Raw genomic sequence first — 25,927 nt, 5'->3', positions numbered from 1 at the left:
CACATATAAGTGATATCATGTAATTGTTTTTCTCTTTCTGACGTACCTGACTTAGTATGAGAATCTCTAGCTATATCCTTTTGCTGCAAATGGCATTATTTTGTTCTTTTTATGGCTGAGTAGTATTCCATTGTATATATGTACCACATCTTCTTAACCTATTCATCTGTTCCTGGACATTTTCATTGCTTTGATGTCCTGGCTATTATGAACATGTGGTTGCATGTATCTTTTTGAACTGTTGTTTTGTCCATATATATGCCCAGGAGTGGAATTGCTGGATTACATGGTGGTTCCATATTTAGTTTTCCTTAGTGGTTGTTGCAATTTACAATCCCACCAATAGTGTAGGAGGATTCCCTCTTCTCCAAGCCCTGACCAGCATTTGTTATTTGTAGTCTTATTAATGCTGGAGAGGGAATGCATACCTCTAAATTTACCCACATTCTCCACCCAGGTGGCTCTGCTCAGATCTCCTTTAGAGGGAAATGGACTTGGAAACAGTTTTCCTCACTTTAACTTAGTACTCTGTAATTTCTACTTTTAATCTCCCTGTTCTTTTACCCTCCAGCCTCAGGGTCCATAAAAACACACAAGTTCTTTGGTTTTTTCCCTCCATGAGAGTGACCCCCCCCAACTCTGTGTTGATACATATGACCTTGACTCATGGCGAGAAATGGAAAATGGAAGAGTAGGTGTTTCTTCTGGGTTTAAACTTGCACCTACACTATTGCACCCAGCCAATGTTAAAGGCTTCACTGTTGCCTACTTTCATTTTGGCATGTTGTTGCTTTTTTAAAGCATTTTTTAAGGTATGTTTAATTTACAATGTTGTCTTAGATTCAGGTATACAGTAAAGTGATACATAAATCACACATATATGTGTTTTATATATGTTTATATAAAGTTTATAAACTTTAGTTATACAAGATATATTTATATATATATATATATAAATTATATACATTATTTTTCAGATTCTTTTCCATTATAGGTCATTAAAATATATTGAATACAATTTTCTGTGCTATACAATAGGTCCTTTTTGGTTATCTGATTTATATATACCAATATGTACCTTTTAATCCCAAACTCCTAATTTATCCCTTCTCTACCCCCTTTCCCCTTTCATAACTACAAGTTCATTTTCTATGTCTGTGAATCTATTTCTGTTTTATAAATAAGTCCACTTTTAAGACTCCACATATAATTGATATCATATGATGTTTGTCTCTCTGTATGGCTTATTTCACTTAGTGTGGTAATATCTAGGTCCATCCATACTACTGCAAATAGCATTATTTCATTATTTTTTATGATTGAGTAATATTCCATAATATATGACATGTTATTGCTTTAATTGAAGATTTTGGCACTTATCTGTTCAGTTCTCTCTCCAGCTTAGCTGAGCTCTTGACAGCTCTGTATGTATTAAACAAATGGAATTAATAATTCATAACATTCACAAAAGAAAACACTAAGTTCAGATGATGTCACTGGTGAATCTATTCTACATTTATTAAAAAAGTAACTGATAATCTATAAGAAAACCTCTGTAACTACTAAGTGAGCATGGCAAGTTTGCAAGATATTTGATCAATATGCAAAGTTGATTGCCTTCCTGCATATCACCAATGAACAACTGGAATTTGAAATTACGAAACAATATCATTTGTATGAAAAAAAATAAAATATTTATGTATAAACCTGACAAAAACTATGGAAGTATGATACATGGAAAGGTATAAAAATCTGCTAAGAAAAATCAAATAAGTGAAGAAATATTGGAATACCTAACACTGTTATGATGCTAATGGTTCTCAGCTTGATTTATAGATTAAACGCAATTCTACTCACTAGCTCAGTAAGCTATTATGCAGATGTTAAAAAAATGATTTAAATTTTTTTATGGAAAGGCAATAGTCAACACAATGCTGAAGAAGAAAAACAAAGCTGGAGGACTCACACTATCCAGTTTCAAGACTAAATGTAAAAGTATAGTAATTAAAATGACATGGGATGAGCAAAAGGACAGACATTTAGAGCAAAGGAACAGAATAGAAAACCCAGAAAGGAAGCCCATAACTACAGTAATCTGATTTTTGAAAAATATGCAAAGACTATTCAATAAATAATAGGATTTCAACAAATGAACCTTGGAAAATTGGATGTACAAATACAAAAACTAACTCAACATCAACAAAACCATACACAAAAAACTGATTGAAAAGAGATTATAGCTCCACCCACCAACAAGATGCACACTATAAATTTTAAAGGATAAAAAATAGGAGAAAAATCTATGGGAACTTAATTTTTGTTATGAGTATTCAGATACAACAAAAAGAGCACCATACATGAAAGAAATGATTTATAAGTTGGACTTAAAATTAAAATTGTCCTCTCTATAAAAAACTGTTAAGAGAATGAAAAGACAAGCCAGTATGAACTCATGTACTTTATAGTTTGGGTTATGATAAAATCCATCATCATCACCATCATCATCATAAATTATTACTATTGCTACCATTGTAACTACTACTATTATTTTTCTAAATTGTTCCATGCTTGGAATTGGCACTCCTTCATTTGACTCTTATGTCCCTTTGATATACCCTTATTTTTAATTTGTTTAGCACTTTCTCACATTCTGACACATTGCTCCAAGTTCATGGTGGTGTATTTTTTGCTACAGCCCTATTAGCAGATATTTTCTGAGGAAACTTGGAAGGCCCATTGGAGAATGGTATTAGAAGCCAAGATCTGGGTGTTAGATGGGTTTATATCTACTGGGGTGCTATTGCTTCTAGGCCCTCTCAGCTGATGAATAATGATATATGTATATATACTAACCTGTGTATAAATGCATAAAAAATATTTACGTATGAAACTATATCCTTATTATACTAATCTTCAATTCACAGGGATTTCTCCAACTATAATCCATTACCACATAGATCATTTTAGCCTAATCCCCTGGCTTTTCTTTGAACTATCACTGGGTCAGTTAGAAACCTTGCTCCTACCATCTTCTGTTCATTATAGTGTCACATGTAAGAGTGTATCATAGGGGACATTCATATATAGTTTATTAGGAAACTTCCCTAAATGTGATATTTGGGGAGGTTCATAGAGGGAAAACTTGGTATGTGGGCTATGGGAATTCTGCCTTGTCTCCTAAACTTTCATGTAAATATAAAACTAATGCAAAAAAAAAGCTTATTTAAAATAAAGGACCTTTATATATACATATACACATACATATATATAAATATAACTTCTTACTTTTATTCTTAACATTTTAAATATATTCCAAGGTTATTATATATTCTTATAAAGGTATTATTGGATGGAGATATAATAATCAATTTAAAAACAAGAATATAATTTCTTAATCCCATCTTCATACTTTTAAATATTTAATTGTTTTAAATGTGGTGAAATTATATGTAACAATTTGATGGATATTTGTATGCATACATCTTTGGCCATAATTTATATCATCTCATTTTACTAAATTTCTGGAAGTAGACATAAATGAATAAAATATATGAATATTATATATATATACATTTAACATACATATTATTTTAAAGGAAAGTTGGGCTTATTCCAATTTTTATGAGATTAATATGAATTTCTGCCTTAATATGTCCTGGAAAATACCATTTAACACTCTTATTAAGTGTTTGAATAATTTATAGTGCAATGTTTGTATTGATGATATTGCTCATTCTTTTCTATATTCATCAGCCATTTCTAGTCATATTACTATTTAGTGTATCTTTTAAATCTTTATCAGTTTCTCACTCAATTATTATGTAATTATATTTATTATATAAATAATTATATTAATTATTATATTATTATTATAATTATAAATAATTATATTAATAAATAATTATATTTATTATATTATGTAATTTATAGTACAATGTTTGTATTGATGATATTGCTCATTCTTTTCTATATTCATCAGCCATTTCTAGTCATGTTACTATTTAGTGTATCTTTTAAATCTTTATCAGTTTCTCACTCAATTATTATGTAATGAAAATTGCTTTATTGCTTCTTTGTAAGTTTTTCCAGAGCTTTCATTTTATTAGTGCAGTTTGAATTTTCTCAGAGAGATTCCATTTAAGTAAAATTTTCACATTGATTAATATAATTAAGCCTAATCTGTTAACAAAGAAAGGAAAAGGTAGAGCAATCTAATAAAAATCAGTGTTCAATTATTGCAGTTTATTTAATTACATTCTATTCAGAAGAATAGTACTTTATAGATACCAAATTTTACACCTTAAAATGGTTTTTCAAACACATTGTATTTTACAGAATAACATAAGGTTTCCAGTTAGATCTCAATCCCAAACTAAATATTTTAAGTAACTAACAATGTGTATTTCCATGAGGCTTCTGTTTTCTCTTTTTAAAAAGATGAGGTGTATTGATAGTACCTCCCCCATAGGCTTATTGGAAGGGTCATATTAAAAACCAAACAAGCAAGCAAGAACTTTTCTTGTACAGAGAACACTCAATAAATGCTATTAGCGATTTCTCTGATGATAAGATAACCACAGTGGTGGACAAGGTGAATGTCATTTCACGAAGATGCTTACAATGTGCCCATGACATTATTATTATCACACAAAACTTGTAACTTGTAGTGTATGGGTGGCCTCCCATCTTCTAGCTTGTTAGCATCCAAATGCCAAGAAAATGCCGGTTTCCTTATCTCTATTCTGTGCCCTTTGCCTCCACCACAGTCCAAATAATACACATCAGAGCCAGAGTTTCCTTTGGGGATGAGTTGCATGTGGAGTATTCCTATGATCATGGCTGAATTTGAAGAATTCTGCTGCTGCTTAAATAATTGGACTCCCAACACAGATAATTCTTCATTTTGAGGTCTGTACTATGTACTATGACAAGCCTTATCCTATTTAACATTTTCTGCAATTACCTTTTTTTTCTTTAATGGCCACACCTGTGATATATGGAAATTTCCAGGCCAGGGATCAAATTTGAACTGCGGCTGCAGCTTACACCACAGCTCTGACAACACTAAACCCTTAACCCCCTGTGCCTGACCAGGGTTGGAACCCATGCTGCAGCAGTGACAATTCCATATGTTCTTCTTCTTCTTCTTTTTTTTTTTTTTTTTGTCTTTTTGTCTTTTCTAGAGCTGCACCTGAGCATATGGAGGTTCCCAGGCTAGGGGTTTAATTGGAGCTGTAGCCACCAGCCTATGCCAGAGCTATAGCAACATGGGATCCGAGCTGCATCTGTGAACTACACCATAGCTCATGGCAATGCCGGATCTTTTACCCGCTAAGCGAGGCCAGGGATCAAACCCACAACCTCGTGGTTCCTAGTTGGATTCGTTAACCACTGAGCCACAATGGGAACTCCAACAACTCTGTGTTTTTAACCCACTGTGCCATAGTAGGACCTGCAACATTGTATATTCTGATCAGATATACAGATGATTCACACCTCTGAAGGAGAATTATCAATTGCTGAGAGACAAAATCAAGATGCAATGCATCTTTTAAAAGATGGAAAAAATATTAATGCTACAAAAAATATAAGCAATATAACACTATAAATATTCTGTAAAGTAATCTTATAGCTGTAAATAAATGTGAGTGGAGTAAAGAAAAATTAGGCATAATAATTGTATGTGGGATCAAAAAACCTTGTATATGGACTCTATCATGATTTTGAAATAACATGACAGCATGAGATGGTGCTAAAAGATAAAGCCAAGGCAATGCTACCAGCTAGACGTTTTAAAATTGTGTAAAATCTATATCAAAGAAGTTGGCATAGTTGAAGGTTATAATAGTGCTTGTAAAATACATCATTGACTGTTAGGCAACCCTGTCATAGTGACAAATTGGCAAAATGGAATGAGTTTGGGATATTCCATGATCTGGAAACCTTTGTATATAAACTTTATAAGATAAACTAGGTGTATTTGATAGACAAATAATATTTAGTACATACATAGATAGTGTAAGTTTTAAATATATGATATTGCCCTTTAAAGTGATTGAAGGTAGGAGAAATGTCCGGAGACAAAAGTCTGTGTAACATTTTGACCAAGAACACAGACACTGGACCCCAAAGCATAGGATTGAGTATAGATCTTCAGTTTACTGTGTTACCAGTCTTCTTAGGCTCTTAGCATCTGGAGGCAACTGTAATTAAACAGACCATGAACTCATTAAATTTTTTTTCATTTTTTTAATTACTCAAATGAATTTATCACATCTGTAGTTGTATAATGATCATAACAATCTAATTTCACAGATTTCCATAAGGATTCTATTTTCTAACTATATGAAAGAAAATAGAAAACTATTCAAGGTCTAAAAAAAAAACTTGTGTCCCTAGGTGTCTGTGTCCATGCTGTGGGCTAAAAAAGTTGTCCAGAACCCACAGAGTACATATTTCACATAGCAAAAAGGGACAATAGACAGGAATAACCTGCTGGCAGACCTTAGGGTCTTCAGGGATCACAGAGCTGCTCCTAGTGAGAGGCCTCCATCTCCACTTAATTACCCAAAGACATCTTAGAATGGTTGTGGGCCAAATGGTGTGTTTCCTCTTCACTTATCTGAATAAAGGCATTTATTGCAATCATTCCACTTATGGAAATTGAAGTATGGGGAGGAAGCAAACTCAAGCTTTTATTTCACAGGTTTTTAGATTAAGGGGAAGCATAACTGAGTTTCCCTCAAAATCACTGGACTTTCAATTGGATGCCATGATGTTATTACTAGATGAACTTTAAGGTTATTTCCTTGGGGGAATAGGGTGGGCGGATACTGAATATGGGAAAACTGAATATTTAATGATCAAAGGAAGATTGTCTCAACTATAGTTAAACAAAAACAACAACAAAATATCCAACATAGAAAACATTTGAAATAACTGAAAAAAGAAAGAAAGGTAGATTGTCAGTGGAAATGATGTATTCATCAGATATTTTCAACTCTGCCTTCTGGGTACAACTTCCAGCTTCCTCAACCCTGAGTGGTGCTCAAGACATGGTATGTATATTAAGGTATGAATATTACTTCTGCGCCAGAACATTTAATAAATGGCCTGAGGTCCTCCAGAGATCTCTGTTTCTCTGGCACAGAAACAAGCAACATTCAAGGTAAAGGTTGCTTTGTGACCTTAAAGAAATTCAGTGGCACAGACCTCTCCCAACAGATTTTAGACATATAGTGTGGGTCAAAAGGAGTCTTTGAGAGTTCTTATTTCAGTTCAGGAGGTTAAGAACCCTACATAATGTCCATGAAAACATGAATTTGATCCATGGCCTCACTGAGTAAGTTAAGGGTCCGGTGTTGCTGCAAGCTGTGGTGTAGGTCACAGATGCAGATTGGATCTGGTGTTGCTGTGGCTGTGGTGTAGGCCTCGGCTGGAGATCTGATTTGACCCCTAGCCTCTGAATTTCCATATGCCACACGTGCAGCCATAAAAAGAAAATAATAATAATAATAATAATAAAAACAACAACAACAATAATAATAATAAGTATTTGCTATTTTAAGGCACTCATTGAAATTTTTGGTATCCCTATATGCCAGATCATTAACCTAGCCTATGCTGCTGTTACAGGAAGTATAATAGATACATAGATAGATAGATATAGATATGTGTATTTTCTCATAGCTATAAATATAACATGCATAGATATGCATTTAATTTTATATATATCTATTTATCTATATTATTATGCAAGTATATGTATAGCTATATTAATCTATATATTTAAAATGGAGAAATTCTAATGTTTTATTGTTAACCTGAATTATTTGTTAGAAAAAGTGGAACTGCTGGAGAAAGACTATAAAACCAGTAGAACTAAGCCTTGCAGAGGAGGGAGAGAGGAATCTAGGGTAAGAGTGCAGACATCAGGTTTTCTAGAACTCTGAGCAGTTAATACATAACAACAGAATGAAACTAGAAGGGAAGAGGCAAACAGTGAATTATTCACTACGCAACAACTGCAGAGAAGTTGGTATGGCCTTGATAAGAAGGATAAATATAGATGAAAAAGGTAGTCTGAGAAAAACTATGTTGGGTGGAAATTTCAGAAGTTTATAGAAATGGGTTCAAGATAGGTACTGAGTACCTGAAGCTGTTTCTAAATTCTAGTATAGGTGACTGGAATTTGTATTGTTACTGTTTAGGCTGAACACAGAAGAAAGATATGTCTGTGGTAGGACAGAGGCAGGACCAGAGGTGTACATAGAAAACACCCCCAGTGTGAAATACCCTGGCTGAACCAAACAAAATAATCAGGTTTTATTGAAGGTGAACTAAAATTAGTGCCATTCATTATCATCAAGCAAAAAACAGTAAATGTCCATAACATTCTCAATAAAGTGATACATTTTCTTTCGATAGGTTTTATTCTTTAAGCTCCCATTATGATCATTGAACAAATACATGAATAGATAAACCTAAACATGTAAATTCTTTCACAAGCCAGTTTTACTTAACTCACATTTTTTTTAATCCTTCAGAATAATCACATAAGAGACAGAGTATGTTTCTCCTTTCAATGAAAAATAAAATGAAATAAAGATAAGGTGATTTGCCCCATTGTCACTGTTAATAATGCCAAATGTTTTACAATACATTTTTTTTAAATCATTAAGCAAAGTCTCCCTTGTACCAGTGTTAGCCCTCTCTACCACCTTGAGCACTAGTCACAAGTATCTGCAAGGCTCTGAATTGCTCTACAAAGATGAACAGGCCATACTGGTTAAGATACCCTTTCACCCAACCCCTCTCATGTTTCTCCATAACATCTAAGGCCTTAGACCTGCTCTTCCTTTGGGATCCGTTGCCTGGATGGATATTAAAGCTGAGGCTGTGTAGCAAACAGGATTTGATTATGTTCATGAAGCTATATTGTCCAACTCTCATAATAAAAAAATGATGGTGCAATGTCTTGAATAAAGGTTTCTTGTTTGTTTGTGTGTTTTTTTAAGACAAGACCTCACCATTTGAGGTCTGGATCTTTAAAAAAATATATTAAAGTATAGTTGATTTACAATGTTCCTTCAATTTCTTCTGTACAGCAAAGTAGGTTTGTATCTTTATGCTTTTTTTTTAATATAACCATAACTGGCTATTAAAACATGGGATTCCTTTAATCTTGTCATAACCACTGACATGCATCCATTTTCCATTTTAAAGTGTAAAGAACCTTTTACCATAAATCTCATTTGAGAATTTGGAAACTACAACAAACCCCACAAAAGATTGATATAGCTACACTGCATTCCTACTTCCAGATGAAGAACATATTTTTAATTACACTATGCAGAATATAAGCCTTTTTTTTTTTTTTTTTTGTCTTTTTGTCTTTAAGGGCCTCACTGGCAGCATATGGAGGTTCCCAGGCTAGGGGTCAAATCCAAGCTGTAGCTGCTGGCCTATGCCAGAGCTACAGCAATGTGGGATCTGAGACGTGGCTGGGATCTACACCACAGTTCATGGCAACACCAGATCCTTAACCCAATAAGTGAGGCCACGGATTGACCCTGCATCCTCCTGGATGCTAGTCGGGTTCGTTAACCACTGAGCCACAATGGGAACCCCTAGAATATATGTCTTTAAGTTGTCAATATATATGAACTCTTAGATAAAGCAATAGTCCCAAGAAGAGTTTCCTTTTTGATCTATGACTACAATGAATATATTTGCTGAATTCAGTCAGATTAATGACAAATTAAAAGGGAAACAAAAGGACAAAACAGCTACTTGAATGGACAGGTCAACAATGGAAACTTTCTAAATTTTATAAATAAAACTGTCCTTTGCAAGTTTGAAAAAAATACTCAATTATCTCTGTCACCTCTTAATATCAAACATGGGAAGTTAAATAGGCAAACATCCAAGCCATAATTTATAGTAACACTTAGGCTGACAGAAGCAACCTAGTAAACAATATACGATTATCCCAATACAGAATTAAAACTGATATCTTTATACACAAACAACAAATTGCCTAAAGACCTATGTGACACTGGGCCATTAATCTTCAGGGCAAACAGTACATTTTAAAAGGTATAATTATGTATTTGAAAAATAACTGGCACATTGCATTTTGTTTTTGATGTTTGCAAATTTAGGGAATAAGTAATGAATTGATATATTCTGGGGTGTTTTTCTCTTGCATGGGAAGAGGATTGAAAACTTGCTCCCACAAAAAATGAAGCTATCTTATGATTCACAGTAAAAGAAACTAGGTCATATCATCTCAATTTTTTTCAATCTTTTTTTCATGGTTTTCTTTCTTATTATTAACGAAATGTGAGATATTGTTATCATTAAACCATAGCTATACAGAAATTTCTATTTGGAAACTTTCTTATTTGTAATATTTCACTCAAATTTTATTTTGTAAATAGTACTCTAAATGTATTTTATCTTCTAATTATTTTCATGACATTTCCCACCACATTTCAGATTTAGTGTGTTCATTTTAATAAAGTCCTCGGAAATTTTGATGCATGACAAAAAAATGACTATGGAGTAATATGGGGTGATCATATCCAAAGGATTATTAAACTGTTTCCGTGTCATACAATTTTATATATACCTATAGCTGTTACAACAGTCTCAACAGGTCGCTATCCACTAAAATCATCAAATCTATTATACTCTATTTGTGAATATCTAGAATTAGCTAACCGATTTGGAAAAATATATCATTGTTACTCAGGGTTTTTCTGGTGTACTCCTGACTTTACTTGACTTATTGAAATAGAAAATACAGCCAAACAAATTCTAGATTCCCCTCCCCATTATATATGTAGCTCAGTGAAATACCAAAGGAAATATCTGGTAACCACCACCTAGATCAAGAAATAAAATAGTACCATCTCCTAGAAGACTCTTATTTGTCCATTCCCCATCCTAATCTCCCCTTCCCTTGCCAGATATGAACCGTGCTTTCATCTTTCAGAGTAGTTTTGTTTTTCCCGTTTTTACATAAATGAAATGTGCAATAATATTATTTTTAAAATGTAATTATTCACAGGAGTATCCTTGAGGACTGGCTTTGTCGACTCACCAAAACAACTATTACCCATTCATGTTTCATGAGTGCATCTGTACCGCATTTATTTTTGTGGTTGTATGATGTGCAATGGTATGAAATAGGGCACTTTTAAACAATTCTTCTTTTCCTGGAAATGTGGGGGATTTTGGCCTTTGTTATGAAAAACAACACTTTGAAAATTTGTGTTGTTGATGTACATATGCATGCCTTTATTTGGGATATAATCCTGGAAGTAGAATTGCTGAAGCAAGGGTGTGGGTCCCTTCAAATCTAATCTACACTGTCAACCTGGATTTCAAAGCAGTTGGATCATTTTATGTTACCTGTAGCAGAGTAGGAAAGGTTACTTCACTTTCTCTTCATCACTTGCTAGTTTCAGAATGTTTTTTGTTTTGTTTTTGTTTTTTGCTTTTCAGGGCCGCACCTGCCCTGAAAACCTAGGTTTTTAGGTTCTGAGCTCACCACAGCCACAGCAATGCAAGATACAAGTCACATCTGCAACCTACATCAAAGCTCACAGCAATACCAGATCCTTAACTCACTGAGCAAGGCCAGGGAGCAAGCCTGCATCTTCATGGATGCTAGTCAGATTGGTTAGCCACTGGGCCATGATGGGAACTCCGATTTTCAGAATGTTTAATCTTCATCCTACTGATGGATATGAGGTTATATTTCATTATAATTTTAAGTTGAAGTTACCTGTTCGAAAATAAAGCGGGTCATCTTTTTGTATTTTTATTGATGAGACAGCATCTTGAATGAAGCTCCTACTCGAATTTTGCATAGTTTTCTAATGGCATGACTGTATTTTTATTTTTTAATTTTCAATTTTTATTTTTAATGTTTTTACTAAAGTATAGTTGATTTGCAGTGTTGCGTCAATTTCTGATCTATAGCAAAGTGACCCAGTTATACCCATATATACTTTTTCTCATATTTTCTTCCATCCTGTTCTTTCCCAAGAGATTGTTTATAGTTCCCTGAGCCATACCGTAGGATGTATTTTTCTTAAGGAATCATAGAAATTCTTAAACACTATTTTAGTTAGTTTTTGTTGCATCTATTGCATACATCTTCTCCAGTTTGTACTCTGTATTTTTTTTCTCTCCAATTTCTCCTGCTAAAACAAAATTCCTAATTTCACTTCAGTCCTATTTTTGACACTTCCTTTATAAATATTGTATTTGTTTGCTTTTTTTGCTTTCTAACTTTGTGTCTAGTCAAGAACATTCCTTCCCTTACAATCATGAATATATTTTCTTGAGTTATCTTCTAGAAGCCTGATGACTTTGCTTTTTACACTCAGAGCTACATTAATCAAAATTTTATTTAGATGTATGATGGAAAGTACAGGTCTAGTCTGATTTTTAAAATATTTAAAAAGCCTATTTCCCTGGTAGTATTTAATGCCACCTTTATCAAAAAAAAAATCGGTTTTCCATGTGTGTGTAGGACAGCTTCTAGGCTTTAAATTCTGTTCAATTAGTCCCTTTGTCCTACCTTACAATGAGAAAGTAATTTAATGAATCTAAATCTTAATAAATAGTAGTGCAAATCCTTCCACATTGTTTTTCTCTGTAAAAATATCTTAGCTCTACTTATCCTTTCTCATTCCATTTATATTCTAAAAACAGCTTATCCAACACAATAAAAATTAAATAAATACAAAGTATTAGGAGTTTCAGATTACTTTGCATCTGTAAGTCAGTTATAAAAGTATTGATACCTCTGCAACATTGAGTTCCCAATGTATAATTTTATCATTTCCCCTTATTCATTTAGGTATATAAAAATTCCCCGAAATACTTTGTAGTTTCTGATATATGGATCCTAAGTATTTTTTGTTAGATTTATTTCTAAGTATCTTTTTAATGTTATCTTTGAAAATATCATTTTGTAAGAGATTGCATACAAAAATTGATGCAGGAAATTGGCAAATTTAATTTCTGAATATTCTAATTTATTGATAGACATTCTGAATTTTATATTTACAAAGTTACAGTATCTTATGATGTAGTTCTTTTCTTTCTTTCTAATATTTATATAATTTACTTTTTTTTCTTTAAGAGAATGTCTGAAACCCTTAATAAAATAGTTGACAACTCTGAGTTAGCATTTATGATCTCTGGGAGAAATCATTCTGAAATTCACCATCAAGTATGATGTTTGCTAAAGGATTTCTTAAATAGAAATTCTCTGTTAAGATTAAGGAAGTTCCCATCTGTTTATTAAATAGCTTTCTGCATATATTGAAAATTTCATGACTCTATTTGTTTTGTTAATGTGATAAATTATACAAATACATTTCCAAATATTGTAAGAGCTTAGCAGTCCATAGATGAACCCAATTTGTTTATGATATAATATAAATATATTCTTGCTATTTTAAAGAAATTGATTTCCTCATATTTTGATTAGGGTTATAATATCTATGTTCACAAAGAATTTGGCCTCAAATTATTTTCTCCTATAATGTCTTTGCAGGATTTCTTAGCAAGACTGTGAAGATTGATAACCACATCGGGAGAAATCAATCTTTTTCTAGTTGTCGGAACAATTGTCATAAAAGTGGCATTATGTTTTCCTTAGATTTTTGATAGAAGTCATCAGTGAAAAAACAGAACCTGAAATCTTCTTTGTGAAAAAATTAATTAAGATTTATTTAATTTAGGGGGAAAGATCAAGATGGTGGAGGAGTAAGAAGTCACTCTCACCTTCTCCCAAATACAACAAAATAATACATCTACATGTAAAATGATTCACAAAGAACATCCACTGAACTGGCAGAAGAACTTAAACCTCCAAAAAGGGCAAGAAACTCTTGACATAATTGGGTAGAACAAAAGGAAAAAAGAGAGAGAGAGAGAAAAGGAATCAGGATGGGACTAGCATTCCTGAGAGGGATCTGTGAAAGAGAAAAGGAACACACATCCTGGGAACCTACCTAACCAATGGGGAGATCAGCCAAGGCAGAGGGACCTCAAAGTCACCAAGAAAAGTGCAGCAGCTGGACTGAAGAGAGCAAAGTAGAGAGAGAGCCACACAGATCATGTGAACCACTGCTCTGGACAACACAGCCTGAGATGCTCAGGTGGGGTCTGGGACATGAGATTCAGGCTCTAGAGGTTAGTTCCTGGGAGAGGAATAGTGTTGGCTGTGTGGAGACAGTCTGAGGGGCTAAGAAGTGGTGTGCTATGGGTGGGGGAGCAGTGTGCTATGGGCCAGAGAGTGGAAAACCATGACAGAGGAAACCCTGGAGGAGGTCTGGTCCTGTAGGAGAAGCAAGGCACCATTGTTGGGGAGGATGAGAGGAGGAGGGGCAGACCACTGTAGAAATCTGCCTGCACAAGCTTGGTCTCTCAGAGGGTGGGGCACCTCTGGTGCTGGCTCTAGGTGGTGATAAGTCACTAGCTTGGGCTACAGCAGATGGGGAGTATTCTTATGCAGGTTATGGGTGGCCTGGCACCTCTTGTGTGGGCTAAGGGCAGTGGGGGCCTAAGTGGGATGTGGTGCTTCTTGTGTGCTCTACAGGTGTCATGGACAGACCATGGCAATCATCTTGGAGGCCAGAAGGGGTGTGGCCTGCCAACTCTGGGGGCCTGTGAGTGGGCCAAAAAAAAAAAAAAGAGGGCACTGCAACCAAGCACCACCCATTGTTGCTGTCATTACCCTGGGAACACACCCTCTCTGCTGCTGCCACTTGCACTGCCACTGCCACTGCCAACGTCAAATGCTCTAGGCAGCACCCAGGTGCTTGATCACTGTCCCTTCCCAAGGGAAGAGCTCGTGCAGCACCTCCTGCATGGGCTATGTGGAATGAGGTGCTTCTTGCATGGTCTGCAGGTAGCAGGGGCAAACCACCACAGTTATCTCCTACTCCAGAGGTGGGTATGACCTTCTGCCACTAGGGATCCATGAATGGGCACCACTTGTGGCCCCAATCACCTCAGAGGGCATCACAGAGGAGGGTATTGTAATAAAAAATGACCTGTTGTTGCTCTCACTCTCCTGCAAGCATACCCACCCTGCTGCTGCCACTCCCAAATGCTCCAGGCAGTGCCCACGATCTTCATCACTGTCACTTCCCAGGATCCTGAAGTGAGGAGCAGCATGTGCAGCATCTCCTGTGTGGAAAAAGTGGGACAGGTACTTCTTGTGTGGTCTACAGCTGGGGGGAAACCACCAGTTATCACTGATTCGAGATGGGTGTGGCTTGCTACAACTAGGTGTCCCTAAATAGGCACCACTTGCTGCCCCATCACCAAAGCAGAGGGCATTGTGATTGAATACTATCTGTTGTTACTCTCATTCCCATGGGAACCCACACACCCTGCTGCTGCTACTGCCAAATGCTCTAGGCAACTGGTAAATCTGCCTAAGGCTCATTACCATTTCCCAGGCCCTGCAAATAGAAGTAGCTGTTCCACCTTCCTACAGGTCTTGTTGTTATTAAGAGCCCAGCAACCAGGCCCTGAATATTAGCCCCACCCATTTCCTCCTTCTCCTTGGAAACACACTAAGCACCCTGGATATAACAGCTTGCACACAAACCAAAGAAAGAGACAACAAATATCCAAACTCACATGCCAAAAATAAATAATAACCTCCCCAAAAATACAAAGGGGTGCTCTTGCTTAGAAGAGCCTTCTAAGACTACAGTTTGGCTTCCCTAAACTCACAGATAAAGAAAAACATAAGCAAGATGAAGAAGCTCAGGAACCATTCCCAGTTAAAAGAGCAGAAGAATTCACCTGAAGCAGCAAACAATGAAACGGACCTCAGCAATCCAATGGGCACTGAGTTCAAAAGGGAGATAGTGAAAATACTGAAGGAATTAAGGTTGCATATCAAGGAATTAAGAGAGGATATGAATAGTAATGCAGATTCCTTTATGAGGCAGAACATAAAAAAATTATACAACTAATTTGCAGAAATGCAAACTGAGGTAAAGGCACAAAAGAGAAGAATGAATAATGCAGAGGAATGAATTAATTATTTGGAAGATGGAATAATGGAAATCACCCAATCAGAACATCAGGCAGAAAACCAAATGAAAAAACATTAAAGCAATATTAGAGATCTATGGGATAATATAAAGCAGGCCAATCTATGCATAATAGGAATTCCAGAAGAAGAAATATAAAAGGGGATTTAAAATATATTTGAAGAAATTATGGCTGAAAACATTCCAAATCTAAAGGAAACTGATCAAGATACAGAAAGAACAGAAGGCCCAAAACATGTTGAACCCAAATAGGCCCACACCATGACCTATTATAATAAAAATGGCAAAAGTTAAAGAGAGGATTCTAAAGGCAGTGAGAGAAAAAAAAGCACTAATTTTAAGGGAACCCCCTAAGGCTATCAGCTGATTTCTCTACAGAAACACTAAAGGTCAGAAGGGAGTCGCAAGATATTTTTAAAGTCCTGAAAGGAAAAAAATTTGCAGGCTAGAATACCCTATCCAACAAGAATATCATTTAAAATAGAAGGGGAAATAAGGAATTTCTCCAAAACCAAAAGCTAAAAGAGTACAGCAATACTAAAACCATTCTAAAAGATATAGTGAAAAGACTTTTCTAAATACAAAAAGCAGTAAGAAGAAATAGGATGGAGGTAACCAGAAATGGAAAGGAATCATTTAAATAAGCCAGCATAAATATCTAAAAGTGGAGGGGGGGAAATAACTATTGTAAAAGCGATGATAAACAAAAAGAACAGAAAAAGGAAAAACATGAAGACTTTAAAAAGGACTTCAAAATATTACAATGTGGGGAAGGAAAGTAAAACAATCGAGACATTAATTAATTAATTTATTATTATTATTTGTCTTTTGCCTTTTGGGGGGCAAACCCGTGGAATATGCAGATTTCCAGGCTGGGGGTCTAATCAGAGCCATTGCTGCCAGCCTATGCCAAAGCCACAGCATGGCCAGATCACAGCCACATCTGCAAATTTCACTACAGCTCACATCAACACCAGGTGATTCACTCACTGAGTGAGGCCGGAGATGAAACCCACAACCTCATTGTTCTTGGTTGGATATGTTTCTGCTGCGCCATGATGGGAATTCCAATATCTTTTTTTAATAATGTGTTTGAGCCTATATGACTATCAGGCTAAAGTAAACAGATACAGGAAGGGATTAACATACTTAAAAAACAGGGCACTACAAATCAAAACCAAAAATTACGTTCATAAAAACTAAAAAGAAAATACACAAGCATAAAACAAATGGAAATCATTCAACCAAAAATAGTAAAGAAAAAAGGAATACTACTCAGCCATAAAAAAGGATGACATAATGCCATTTGTAGCAACATGGATGGAACTAGAGAATCTCATACTGAGTGAAATGAGCCAGAAAGACAAAGACAAATACCATATGATATCACTTATAACTGGAATCTAATATCCAGCACAAATGAACATCTCCTCAGAAAAGAAAATCATGGACTTGGAGAAGAGACTTGTGGCTGCCTGATGGGAGGGGGAGGGAATGGGAGGGATCGGGAGCTTGGGCTTATCAGACACAACCTAGAATAGATTTACAAGGAGATCCTGCTGAATAGCATTGAGAACTATGTCTAGATACTCATGTTGCAACAGAAGAAAGGGTGGGGGAAAAACTGTAATTGCAATGTATACATGTAAGGATAACCTGACCCCCTTGCTGTACAGTGGGAAAAGAAAAAAAAAAAAAAAGAAAGAAAAAAGAAAAAAGGAGAAACATAGAAACAACTTGAAAATAAGGTTTAAAATGGCAATAAATAAGTATCTATAAATAATTAGCTTTAATGTCAATGGACTGAGTGCTCCAACCAAAAGACACAGTGTGACAATGCCGCAGATTGGATAACAAAGCAAAAACCTACAAACTGCTGTTGACAATAGACTCACCTTAGGGCAAAGGATAAACCGAAAGTGAGGGGATGGGAAAAGATATCTCATGCCAATGGACACAACAGGAAAGCAGGAGTTGCAATACTCATATCAGACAAAATAGACTTTAAAATGAAGTCCATAAAGAAAGACAATGAAGTATACTATCTAATGGTAAAAAGGATCAAGTCAAGTATTCAACAAATACTAACAGACATAAAAGGAGGAACTGATGGGAATACAATAACAGTAGGGGAATTTAATACCCCACTCACGTAAATGTGCAGAAAACCAATATGACAACAGGGATCCTAAAGGACACAATAGAAAAATTAGACTTAATTGACATTTTCAGGACAATACATCCAAAAACATCAGCATATACATTCTTCTCAAGTGCACATGGAACATTCTCAAGGATCGATCACATACTGGGGCATAAAGCTAACCTCAACAAACTTAAGAATATAGAAATTATTTCAAGTATCTTCTCTGACCACAATGACATGAAACTAGAAATCAATCACAGGAAAAGGGATTAGAAAAAACTAACTACATTGAGACTAAACAACATGCTATTAAAAAACCAATGGGTTAATGAGGAAATCAAGAAGAAAATTAAAAAATACCTCGATACAAATGATAATGAAGGCACAACCTCTCAAAATCTATGGGATGCACAATAGTAGTGCTTAGGGGGAAATTCATAGCAATACAGGCCTTCCTCAAAACAGAAGAAAAATCTCAAATTGGCAACATAATCCATCACCTAAATGAATTAGAAAAAGAAGAGCAAACAAAACCTAAAGTCAGTAGAAGGAAGGAAATCATAAAAGTCCAGAGGAAATTAATAAAATTCAAAAACAATAGAAAAAATCAATAAAATCAAGAGATGGTTCTTTGAAAAGGTAAAAAAGTTGACAAATCTGTGGCCAGACTTACCAAGAAAAAACCCAAAGAAAATATGAAACAAAAAAGGAGGAATTACAATGGATATGTCAGAAATACAAAAAAAAATTAGAAAATACTATGAACAATTGTATGCCAACAAATTTGACAACCTAGAAGAAATGGACAACTTTCTAGAGACTCACAGCCTGCCAAAATTGAATCAAGAAGAAATAGATAACTGAACAAACCGATCACTAGAAATGAAATTGAATATGTCATAAAAACACTCCCTATGAATAAAAGTTGAGGACCAAATGGCTTCACAGGCAGATTCTACCAAACATAAAAAGAGGAACTTATACCCATCCCCCTTAAAGTTTTCCAAAAACTTGAAGAAGGCATACTCCCAAAGACATTCTATGATGTCAAAATCACCCTAATACCAAAACTAGAAAATGATACTACAAAAAAAGTAAACTATCAGCCAATATCTTTGATGAATATAGATGAAAAAATTCCCAACAAATTTTTATCCACCCAAATCCAACAACATATAAAAAAGATCATACACCACAACCAAGTGGGATTAATCCCAGGTTCACAAGGGTGGTTCAACATATGCAAATCATCCAAAGTCATATACCACATTAACAAAAGAAAAGTCAAAAACCACATGATCATCTCAATAGATGCAGAAAAAGCATTTGACAAAGTCCAGCATCCATTCATGATAAATTCTCTTACCAAAATGGGTATAGAGGGAACACAAGTTAACATAATAAAAAACATTTATGCCCACAGAAAATATAATACTCAATGGAGAAAAACTAAACACCTTCCCACTAAAATCTGGAACAATACAAGGATTCCCACTCTCACCATTTTTATTAACATTGTCGTGGAATTCTTAGACACAGCAATCAGACAAACAAAATAAATAAAAGTTACAAAAATTATAAGAGAACAGGTAAAACTGTCACTGTATGCAGATGACATGATACTATACATAGAAAACCCTAAGGATTCAATGCAAAAACTACTTGAATGGATCAACAAATTCAGCAAAGTAGCAGGATATAAGATTACTATTCAGAAATCAGTAAAATTTCTGTACACTAACAATGAAATATTACAAAAAGAATGCAAAAACAAAATACACTTTTAAATTGCACCCCAAAAAGTCAAATAACTGGTAATAAACCTGAGCAAGTAGATGAAAGACTTGTATGCTGAGAACTCTAAAAACTTAATAAAGGAAATTAAAGAGGATTTAAAGAAATGCAAAGATATTCCAGGCTCCTGGGTTGGAAAAATTAATATCCTAAAAATAGCCATACTACCCAAAGCAGTCTACAGAATCAATGCAATCCCTATCAAATTACCCAGGACATTTTTCACAGAACTAGAAGAAAGAATCCAAAATTTTTTAATGGAACCATAAGACCCAGAATTGCCAAAGCAATGCTGAGGAACAAAAACCAAGCAGGATGCACAACTCTCCCAAACTTTAGGCAATATTACAAAACCAAATTAATCAAGACAGTGTGGTATTGGTACCAAAACAGACAGGCAGACCAATGGAACAGAATGGAGAACCCAGAAGTAAGTCCATAAACTTAAAGGTCAATTAATCTTTGACAAAGGAGGCAAGAACATAACATGGGAAAAAAAACATTCTTTGCAGCAAGTATTGCTGGGAAAACTGGATATCCACATGTAAATCAATGAAATCAGAACACACCGTCACGCCATGTACAAAAATAAATTCAAAATGGCCTCATGACACAAACATAAGACAAGACACCTTCAAACTCTTAGAAGGCAACATAGGCAAAACATTCTCTGAAATCAACTTTACAAATGTTTTCTCAGGTCATTCTCCAAAGGCAACAGAAATAAAAGCAAAAATAAACCAATGGGACCTAATCAAACTGACAAGCTTTTGCACAGCAATGGAAACCTTAAAAAAACAAAAAAACAAAAAACAACTTAAAGAATGGGAGAAAGTGGAGTTCCCGTCGTGGCGCAGTGGTTAACGAATCCGACTAGGAACCATGAGGTTGCGGGTTCGGTCCCTGCCCTTGCTCAGTGGCTTAAAGATCCGGTGTTGCTGTGAACTGTGGTGTAGGTTGCAGACGCAGCTCGGATCCCGCGTTGCTGTGGCTCTGGCGTAGGCCGGTGGCTACAGCTCCGATTCAACCCCTAGCCTGGGAACCTCCATATGCCGTGGGAGCGGCCCAAGAAATAGCAACAACAACAACAACAACAACAAAAGACAAAAAGACAAAAAAAAAAAAAAAAAAAGAATGGGAGAAAGTAGTTTTAAATGGTGCAACTGATAAGGACTTAATCTCTAAAATATACCAACAACTTATACAACTCAATAGAAAAAAAAAAAAAAACCCAATAACCCAATTGAAAAATGGATGTAATACTTGAATAGACATTTCTCTAAAGAAGATATATAGATAGCCAACAAGCACATGGAAAAATGCTCAACATCCCTGATTATTAGAGAAATGCAAATCAAAACTACCATGAGGTACCACCTCTCACCAGTCAGAATAGCCATCATTAATAAGTCCTCAAACAACAAATGCTGTAGAGGGTGTGGAGTAAAAGGAACCCTCCTGCACTTTTGTTGGGAATGTAAACTGGTACAACCACTATAGAAAACAGTATGGAAGTACCTTAGGAAACTGTACATAGAACTACCATAAGACCCAGTAATAGCACTCTTGGGCATATGTCCAGACAAAACTTTCCTTGAAAAAGACACGTGCACCTGTATGTTCTTTGCAGCAGTATTCACAATAGCCAAGACATGGAAACAACCTAAATGTCCATTGATGGATGGATTAAGAAGATGTGATACATATACACAATGGAATACTACTCAGCCATAAACAGTAATAAAATAATGCCATTTTCAGCAATGTGGATGGAACCCACATCCATCCTAACAAGGACTATGTTGAATTCTTAACCTGCTGAGGCAAAATGTAAACTCCTATGTATTTCTTTTAAAAATTCCTGATATATCATCCTATATGTTTTTTTTTTTTATTTTAAGAAAGTTGTTTTAGCTGTATCTTTGTATTTCTTTTATATATTTTAATTAATTTACTTCATTTTTAAAAAAAAGATGTTCTCCTTTCTATTTTCTATTCATTAATTTGATGTTCTTGGAATGATCAGAGACTTTTAGCCTTTTTCCTTCCTAATGTGTGTAATTATGGCTCTTCACTGTCTTTAATTCATTGTTTTATCTGTATTTCAGATTTAACACTAGTTAAAATTTAGTGAAGTATGTCATTCATGCAGTAAAATACATAAAGTTCACTAATCTTTAATATGGAGATTGACTTTTTAATATATATATGTATACACACATTGTTATAATGTAACTCAGATCAAAACATCAAATTTCTAGAAATACCAAAGGTTCCTTTGCATCACCTTCTAAGAAATAGGATCCTATTATTATTGTAATTAATAATCTGATTTCTATTTATATCCCTTAGTTTTCTTGTGATGAAATTTTAAGTAAATAGAATACACTCTTTTCACGTTACCACAATACTGTAATGTTACTATCTGTAACATTCATGTATGTTGCTGTGTGTATAAGTGTTTTCTTTATTATTAGGTGATATTCTATTATATGAACATACCAGAAGCCATTATTCCATTCCCCTGTTGAAAAATGTTCTGTCATTATGAGTGAAGTTATGAACATTCTTGTATACATATTTTTGGTGCACAGGAGCATTTGTTTCTCTTGTTTCTAGTTATGGAGGAGTGGAATTTTCTTTGTCAAAGGTGAATATATATTTACATTTAGTAGATATTACTGAACAGTTATGTACAGCTGTTGCACAAATTTGCATTGCAACTTTCACTGAACAATTGTTATAAGTTAATATTTTAAATTTTAACTATTCTGATGAGTATATCATATGTGTAATATCCTGTGACTTTAATTTATAATTTCCTGGTAAGTAATAATGCTAAGCACTTTTTCATATGCTGATTAGCTTTGTAGATATCATTTTTCATGAAATGCAAATTCAAATCCTTTACCTAATTTTTAAATTAACTTGTTTGTTTTTTCCTTGTGGATATGTATGTGTTCTTTATCTGGATATGATGTATGTTTGATATATACATATTATGGAAATCTTTCATCTATTTTTACCTTTTTATTTTTTAATTGTCTCTATTAAATTATAAATAGTTTTAATATTAATGAAGGCTAATTTATCAACACTTACCTTGAATTGTTAGTGCTTTTCCTGCTTATATATTTTATATATATATAAACCATCCCAATTTCATGAATTTGTTTTATTTTTCCTGTAAAGCTTCATGTATTTTGTTTCATATGTATTTAATTAATCACCAAATTGTTTTTGTATTAATAGGAAATTTGTTTTCTTTACAGACTGACTCAACACAATTATTAAATGAAATATCACTTCCTATCTGAAATTTATTTCTGGATCCATTTCTGTATTTTGTGTTCTATTAAACTCTTCCATTTTCTTATTCTTACACTAATAAATTTAAGTATTATAGCTTCGTAGTAAATTTTGAATTATAATTGTCTGATAATCCAACTTTGTTATTCTTAAAATTTTCTTGGGTACCACATACCCTTTATGTTTTCATATTATTATTATTATATTTTGTTTGTTTGCTTGGCCATGCTTGTGGAAGTTCCCAAGCCAGGTATCAAATCTGCTCTATGATTTGTGATGCAAGCCACAACAGTTTCAACACTGGATTCTTAACCTGCTGAACCACCAGGGAACTCATTCATATTATTTTTAAGATAAGCTTTTCAGTTTTTGCAAATAGGTCTTCTTGAATTAATTTATTGAGATTGCATTGAATTCATAAATCATTTTGGGAGGTTTACATCTTCAAGTATTGAGTCATCCTAATCACTAAACAAGATATAGCTTTCCTTTTACTTAGGTTTTTTAAAAATTAATTTTATCAATGTTTTGTTATTTTCAGTTAGGTATATTGCACACACTTTAATACATTTATACCTAAATACTTCATGGGTTTTGATAGTATGGTATTTTAATTTTTAGAAAAAAATTACACTTAATTGTTTAGATATTTGGAATATCTAGGTAAATATTCATCAAATGGTAAATATTTCATCTATACATATTTCTGAACCTTGAACATCTTTCCTACCAGATAATGTATTACATATTAAATAAAATATATACTGTTTGATATTTATTTGAAGGAAGCTTGAAATCCCTGGATAGTCTGTAAAGTTTTTTTTAACCATATAACCTGAATATTAGGATTATGATCAAAGCTAATATCTTTAACCACCATTTTTTCAGCTACCAGACCTATACTGCTCCAAATATATGTAGAATCTTCTGTGAATATATTTCAATAATTTATTGTTTTAATTTAAGAGATTGAAATTACATAAAATTCCTTTAAGATTTTTTTGGCTCCTTTAAGGTTTCTTTTCTTCTTTCTCTCTTCCTTTCTTCTTTCTTTGAAAATGTATTTATGTATTTATTTGGAAAGGAAGTTTGAGACCAGTCCGTCACAGGAAACACTTATTGAAAACACTGTATAGAGCATGGCTTCATGTCTAGTTCATAAACACACTGAGAGATTCCTGTATAATTATACATTTTGTGTTCTTTTTTTAAACTTCAAATTAGGCAGATTACAATTTTTATGATGTATATGTTGACTGGCTTATTTAAGGGTTAAGGGAAGTCTTAGATGCAAGCTCCTTTCTCTATCCAGCTGTGGACATTTTAGTACTTGCCACATTATCCCCTGGATAAGCTGTTATGTCTTCTAAGGCGAAAGTAAGTACCTTCCCTTTTAGAACAGGGCCATTATTTGGTGACGCTGTTGTCAGGATCCAAATAAATCTGTCAAAATTGAAGAAATCATACCTGCCACAAGCCAAATTGAGGGCCTTATTTGAAATAAGTTGTAAAAGAGGCAGTGGAGAGGGGTGATTCCCCACCCAGAACGTGAGACACTTTAAATCACAATTTATTCTTAGACAAAAGTCAGAATGCCATTCTAAGCAACACTAAAACCTTTTCTGTTACTTTGATGGAAAGCCCTTTGCAGCATATAAATCAGACATAAACTTACTGCACCAAGGCAGGCCATATACCCTTTCTGTGTATCCAGTGTGCTCTGTCAGAGAAACAAGATGTCATCAATCTTCTGCACCTATAGTGCAGTAAGGTAAACTGCCAGTGCCTCATTCCCTCACTCAGATATTTCATCTCAGGTGCCAGAGCAGTAAACTCTATAAAGAAAGGCTATTCAGAGTCTTTTGTTCCTATTCTGTGTCATTTCTTTATAACTTTTTTACAAACTCACTACCATGCTCCTTGCTGCTGCTACAGCTATATTCATTATCTCTGCTTCCCAGCTACCAAGTGGGTACCATGTCTTTGGTGGAGGCAGAGAAAATGGAGTTCTTAGTAGACTATCTCAGAACAGCAGACACTCACTTAGAGCTACCCTGGGTCAAAGTTTGCTGGATTCAGATCTGGTTTAGCCTGTGATTCTAGTGTCCCTTCTGGTTACTGGTGGTCCCACCACCTTTTAGTCTGGGAAAGGCTGGGGTTTGAAGGTGGGGTGGCATTGTCTCCTTGCCATAAACTGCAATCACTACTCTTACCCAAGGAGTCAGTAGCATAAGGCAATTTCTGAGCATAATGCCAATTTTATTCTTTAGTTTATTAAATCATAATATGGATGTCCATTTTCATATGCAATGTTGATAATGGATTTCAACTCAATCTCTTCTACTTTTAACAATTTACTATTTCCGTTGGAAGGAAGATGAGGCAGGAAGAAAATTTTTCACAATGAGTAACCAAAGCTATTCTGATAGAAGTCAAGATCATGAAAAACTTACATGCTGAATACATAGGCTATTCCAATTCCTAAAACATATTTTCCTGGGTAAAAAATAAAATAATATACAAGTTATTTTCCTAGGTAAAGGAAAGAAAAGAAGTTCTGCTAATTTTTCTACCTGTA

This window comes from Sus scrofa, chromosome 8, assembly GCF_054392235.1.
Source record: "Sus scrofa isolate SSC_HxYL_T2T_F1_AM1 chromosome 8, Sscrofa_HxYL_maternal_Yorkshire_Landrace_v2.0, whole genome shotgun sequence".
Lineage (NCBI taxonomy): Eukaryota > Metazoa > Chordata > Mammalia > Artiodactyla > Suidae > Sus > Sus scrofa.
Note: the sequence above shows the minus strand (reverse complement) of the source record.